Below are 6292 nucleotides of genomic sequence, written 5' to 3' on the forward strand. Positions count from 1 at the left end.
TCAGTTTTTTTGCATACATATTCATACTGAACTACACAGTTTTATAATCTTAAACTCAAACTTCGGTTTCCTTATGCAAAAAATAAGACTAGTTAACATTAAGCACAACAGTAGCAGGCATTAATTTGTATTTTACATGTGTTAATTCATTTAATGGTTATATCTCTATGAGGTAAATACTATTATTACCCTCATTTTACAGATGAAGAACCTAAAATTTGAAGAGGTTAAGAATTTGCCCAAGGTCACAAAGCCAGTAAATCGCCTACACTCTTAATCACTATACTTCCTCTTTCCTCCCAGGACTGTATTAAGAATCACGGGAAAAGACAGCTGGCAAAAGTGCTTGTAAATTATAATGTGCCAAATAATACTTTTTTTCAAAATAGAAGACATTTTATATTGGGAATTACAACCTGGAGTTGCCCTAACACTAGAGTCTAGAGGATGCCTAAATGAACCAGAAAAGAGGGCAGAGAAGGTATCTCATGGGGAAGAAAGAGAATCTAATATCCTGAAGAACTCTGCTGTGGATAAAAGAATGAGAACTAGGGCTTCCTTGATACCTTCTAATGAAGGGTGTCAAGAAGTACCGAGCTCTAACAAAGTACATCCTTGCAGTTAAGAGAAAGATCTCTGGTGTCACTTTGCCTGGGTTTCAATTCTGGCTCTGCCATGTGGCGAGTTATCTAACCTTTCTGTGACTCACTGTTCTCAACTGTAGAAATGAGAATAATAATTAGTACCCATCTCAAAAGGTCATTGTGGGGAATAAATTAGTAAATGTAAATAATGTACTTAGAATAGCATCTGGTATATAGTAAACACTACATAATTTCCACTGTTTCCACCTCTAGAATCTCTGTTCTTTCCTCCTGTTTGTGATGTTATTCTTATTTTCTAGAATAACTGACAGTACTCTTAATTGAAATAGATTTTCTTAGTGTAAGTACTCATTTTATAAGGAGGCAAAAAAATAAGTGAAGACCACCAGGAAGAAAAAAAAAAAAAAAAACCCAGATAAAAGAGCAAAGCCTTGATTCCCTGGGACTTGAAGAATAAGGGAGTCAGTCTAGGAAGTTCGTCTCTGGGCTTAACTCATGTGGAAAAAAAGGGGGCCGCATACTAAACCTGATGAGCTCAGGGGAGGCACGCATGATGGGCTTTACAAACCCAGAGACCTAAAGTAACCACACAGGGTGATCTGAATGTAAAAATCCCTAACTAAATTAAGTGAGTCGTGGACAGTAGTCCAGTTTTAGGCTTATAGTTTCCTTGAAAAAGGTCAATCTTTGACTTTGAAATTGTCTGTCGTCTTTGTGCATCCAAGACAATATACTTTTGAAATGTAACCTTTCTAGATTCCTTAAAGGCACAACCGCTGGCACCAAAGTTCAGGACCCCATTGTTACCTTGTTGCCCACATACCATCTCCATGTGCTGTCAATGTTAACTCTCCTGTACTCACCAATGTAAAAGCGCGCATCTCTCTGTTCTGCTTGTTATCAGTCTGAGATTTCCCAGTTTTGCTTTCTCCCACCTCCCTAATCAACCACCTATGGATTTCCTCCTTAGGTCTCCTCTTTTGATTCTAATGTATAAAAAAGCTGCAAAACCGCCCGTCTCTGGAGCATTTTCTCAGTCCATTGAGATTTTGCTTCCCGGCTCGGATAAACTCTTATAAGATTTTTTCTTAGGCTAGACATTCTTTTGTCAATACACATCAGTAAATTCTTAAAATTATTAGATTTAAAAAATCAGCTAATCAGCAATAGAAACTGATATGAAAGAAAATACACCCAATCATGGAATGTGCTTTAAGAGGCAGAAAAGGGGGCATTTTCACTTACTTTACTACAATTTTATTGTTTGAATTATGTGTTTTATTTTTGCAATTAAAAACAAACATATTCACATATGCGAAACAGCAAAGAGGGTCCCACATGTAGTCTATTGATCTCTAGCTTAGTGAGACAAGAACCCTGAAAAGCTTCCAAGACAGTGCAGAGAGAAATGGGAAGATGAGGTGGAGCTATCTTAGAAATATAAAGGGTCTGTACAATGGTGAGTGTAGTAAATCTATCATAGACAGGAAAGGACTAGTGGCTGGTAGAATAACATTCCACACTAGGGAGGAGCTGTGTGGCAGATCACCCTCCTCCCTTCCTTGGATAAAAACTTAAGATTGAGAGTGGGAGTTTTGACAGGAAGAAGAAAGTGATTATTAAGAGAGGTGGGGAGTTGTTCTACAGAAAATATGTTGACCAGAGCTTTTAAAAAACCTGTCTGAATTAGAAAATATGTAACGAGTGAGAGTATATAATATATACATATGGTTTAAAAAAATGAAAGACATATGCACCCACCACCAAGCTTCAGAGAACATCGCCAATACCTCTGACAACCCATGTATACTGTGTGGCCCCTCCCTTTATACACCACCTACTTCGCCCTCCCTAGAAGAAACCACTATCCTGACTTTGTGCTCATCACTCCCTTATTATAACTATTGCACATGTTATATCCCTAAATGATATATAGTTTTGTTTTGCCTGGTTTTGAACCTTTAATTTTTTTTGCTCAACATTATGTTTTTGAGATTCATCTATACTGATAATTATTGCTAGGGTTCATTCATTTCACTGCTGTATAGTATCTCATTGTATGAATATAGCACCATTTACTTAAATATCTTACTGTTAAAAGACATTTGGTTGGTTTCCAGTTTGGGGCCATTAGAAGTAAAACTATCGACATTGCAATCCATGTCTCTAACACATGTGCAGAAGTTTCTCTAGTGGTACAGATTTAGGAATGTAATGCTGGGCCATAATACTCACCTTCGACTTCAACAGATGACATCAAGCTGTTTTCCAAAATGGTTCTACTACTGACATTTCCATCAGCTCCACTTGTTCTCATTGTGCTTCTAATGTCACTGAGTTCTAATGAAGTTGAACATCTTTTAACATATCTTTTAGACATCTGTTTCCTCTGCTACAAGATGACTACCAATTTTTAATTGGTAATCTTATTTTTGATTCATTGGAGTCATTTATTTATTCTTGGTACTACCAATTATTTATTTGTTGGTTACTTGTGTTGCGATTATATTCGCCCACTTTATAGCTTATCTTTTCAATTTTGATGGAGTCAAATTTATCAATCTTTGTTTAGAGTTTGAACTTTTGGCGTATTAAGAAATCTTTTTCCACTGCTAAAGATATTGCCCTATTTTTTTCTCTAAAAGCACTGTAAACTTTCACTTTCATTGATGTCGTTAATCCATATGGAATTGATTTTTGTATATAGTGTGAGACAGGAATCCTGTTTCAATATGTTTCTGTTTAGATAACTAATTGTCCCAGACCCATTTTTTTTTAAAGTTCTTCCTTTCCCCACTGACAAGCAGTGCCAATTCTGTGATTCAACAAGTTGCCATATATACATGTGGATCTGTTTCTAGGTTCTCTATTCTGTTTCACTAATATATTTGTCCATCACTATTATACCCACATCATCTTAAATACTATAGTTTTATAATAAGTTTTGAAATCTGGTAGAGTAAGTCCACCCGCCTTGTTTCTCTTCTGGCTATTCTTGGCTCTTTACTCTTTCATATAAATATTAGAATCACCTTTATCAAATTCTACTTTTAAAAATCCTGTTGAATCTGGTGACAGCCAGAGGGGAGCAGGGTGGGGGACCTGGAGAAAGCAGTGAAGGGTTAAAGAAGTACAAATTAGTAGTTGATAGATGGTCACGGGGAGAGATGGAGCGCGACATAGGGAATGCAGTCAGCAGTAATGTAATGGCCATGTGTAGGGCCAGAGGGATGACAGAGCAATCAGGGAGATCGTTTCATAAACTATGTAAATGTCTAACCAATGTACTGTATACTTGGAACTAACAATAGCAAAAAAAAAAAAAAAAAAATCCTCTTGAAATTTTCACTGGAATTGCATTTAATTTATTGATCAATAGGGAAAGCAGATGTGCCTATAATATCAATTCACCTAACCATGAACGCAGTACTTCTCTCTTATTTAGACCTACTTTGGCTGTCCATAAAATTTTTAAATTTTCTCCACGAAGTCTGGCATGTCTTTTGTTATAAATATATTCCTAGGAACCTCGTTTTTATTCTAACTAGTATTTTTTTAGGATTAACTTTTTTTTTATTAGTGTGTAGAGAAATGGTTGATTTTAGTATCCTATGTTCAGTGTACTTACCAAACTTCCTAATTTTTGTAATTTATTTGTGAACTCTTGAGTTTCCTACGTAGATAATTCTATCACAGTAAGAGTTTTGATTTCCTCTTTCCTATCTTTACACCTTTCACTTCTTGTCTTGTTGGGCTGGTTAGGGTTTCCAGCCCTCCACACTTTCCCGCTTTGTTAACAGTATTCTGGCCATGCTTTATACTTCTTTTTTACTTTAAACGTAATTTAACTGTTCTTGTTGAATACAGGCAATCATTAGTAATATCAGTTATGGCATTGTACTAAAGATATTGTTGTGGGTACATAATGTGTGGGATGCAGAAGCTCAGTTTTGGCCTTGAATGAGTCTTTAACAGAAAAGAAAAAGAAAAAAAAAAACTGGCACTTTCCCCCTTTGGCACTGACCTCTAGTTAACTCTCAAAAGCAAGTGCACATTCCTCCTCCACTCTCTCCACCCCCTTTTACCCCGAATTATACAATGTAGAGCTGTAGGACTGATATATTTTTAGCAGCGATAGTGTAAAAAATTACCATTTCTCTAGATTACAAACAACCTTCCAGCTTGTTTTTTCATTGTGGACTCTCTGTACCTCCTACTAGCTGACCTCATCACTGCTTCAGATCTCTAGAAAGGACATAACATATGGTGTAGCTTAGAGCATAGACTCCGGAGCCACGCTGCCTGGGTTCAAATGCCAGCTTGACGTGTATAGTTGAAAGTCCCATGACAAATTATTTAACCTCACTATTCCCAATTTCCTCATCTGTATAATGAGAAAAAACATCTATCTACCACACAGGACTGTTTTGAGAATTAAATCAGTTTTTTTTTTATAAAGTGCTTAGAACATGGCCTGACGCATAGTCAATGTTAAATGAATAATATATTGTCAACTTGAACTCCACCACTCTCTTATCTCTGTCTCTTAAAACTACTCCCATATTTCTCATTTTTTGGTGGTGGTGATGGTATTGGTGGTGAAGGTGGGGGTTTTTTTGTTTGTTTTTGTTGGGGGCAATGCAGACATTACTAACTGATCTTAGCACTCCTCACTGGTCAGTGCTTCTATCAGAATGGAAGGAGCCTGTCAGATGTATTCGTTCACTAGTTGGTTAACCAGGTGAAAATGAGCACAGGTGAAGAAAATGGAGCTTTTCTTTAATGAGCATAACAGGAATCCAGAGACATGTGCGACTGCTGTTTCCAAATATTTGCAGGGCTGACATGGAGAAGAGATAGCATTAGGAATTCTTTGGACCAGCTCTGTGCTCCCCATCACTGAACATGTTTAAGCAAGAGACTGGTAACCAGGTGTCAAAAATGCTATAAGAAAGAATTTTTAAATTTAGAATCAAGTAACCTTTAAGATTCCTTCTACCTCTAAAATCTTGGCAATACTAATGTGAGTCATGAAGACGTTGCCATCTAGTTGTGAGTCACACGCATCGCCAACGCGCTCCTGAAGGCACGGAGTTCTCCACTCCCCACAGTGCTTGGCACACAACAGATCTAGCTGAGGAATTCTAGCCCTCAGGCTGCGTATAAGTCGGCTCACAGTAACAAAAACTTCTCTAAAACCAAGCGCGTCAATGAGCTGATTGCAGACTTCTGTTATGGCCAACATATACAGTAAAGCGTATATCCCAAATGAGATTTGGCAAAAAGATGTGTATTCGGATTAACTCTTGGACAGTCCTTCACTTCACTCTCCCGAGGCCGGACAAAAGCTAACTGAAGTGAGCAGGCTAAGGCAAAGGAGCAGGGTGGCCCGGGGTGAATGGGAGACGGCGAGCCGACACACACGCCGGGGAGAGGGACAAAGGCCTCGGGAGAGCACGCTGGACTTGGAATGCCCCAGCCGTAGTGGCCACCGGTCCGGGTTTGGGCTGGGGATGCAAACGTGCGCCAGTACTGGATTAAACAGCACCAACGAGGAGGGCCCCTACGTGTCAGCGGGGCCCCCGCGGGGGTGGGTCCTCTGCATCCGGGGAGTTGGGTTCGGACGCCCACCCGCCAAGGGGGCCTGGCTGGGCCGGGGCCGCCGGAGCCGCAGCCCCAAGGCGGGT

This window comes from Pteropus alecto, unplaced genomic scaffold, assembly GCF_000325575.1.
Source record: "Pteropus alecto unplaced genomic scaffold, ASM32557v1 scaffold111, whole genome shotgun sequence".
Classification (NCBI taxonomy): Eukaryota; Metazoa; Chordata; class Mammalia; order Chiroptera; family Pteropodidae; genus Pteropus; species Pteropus alecto.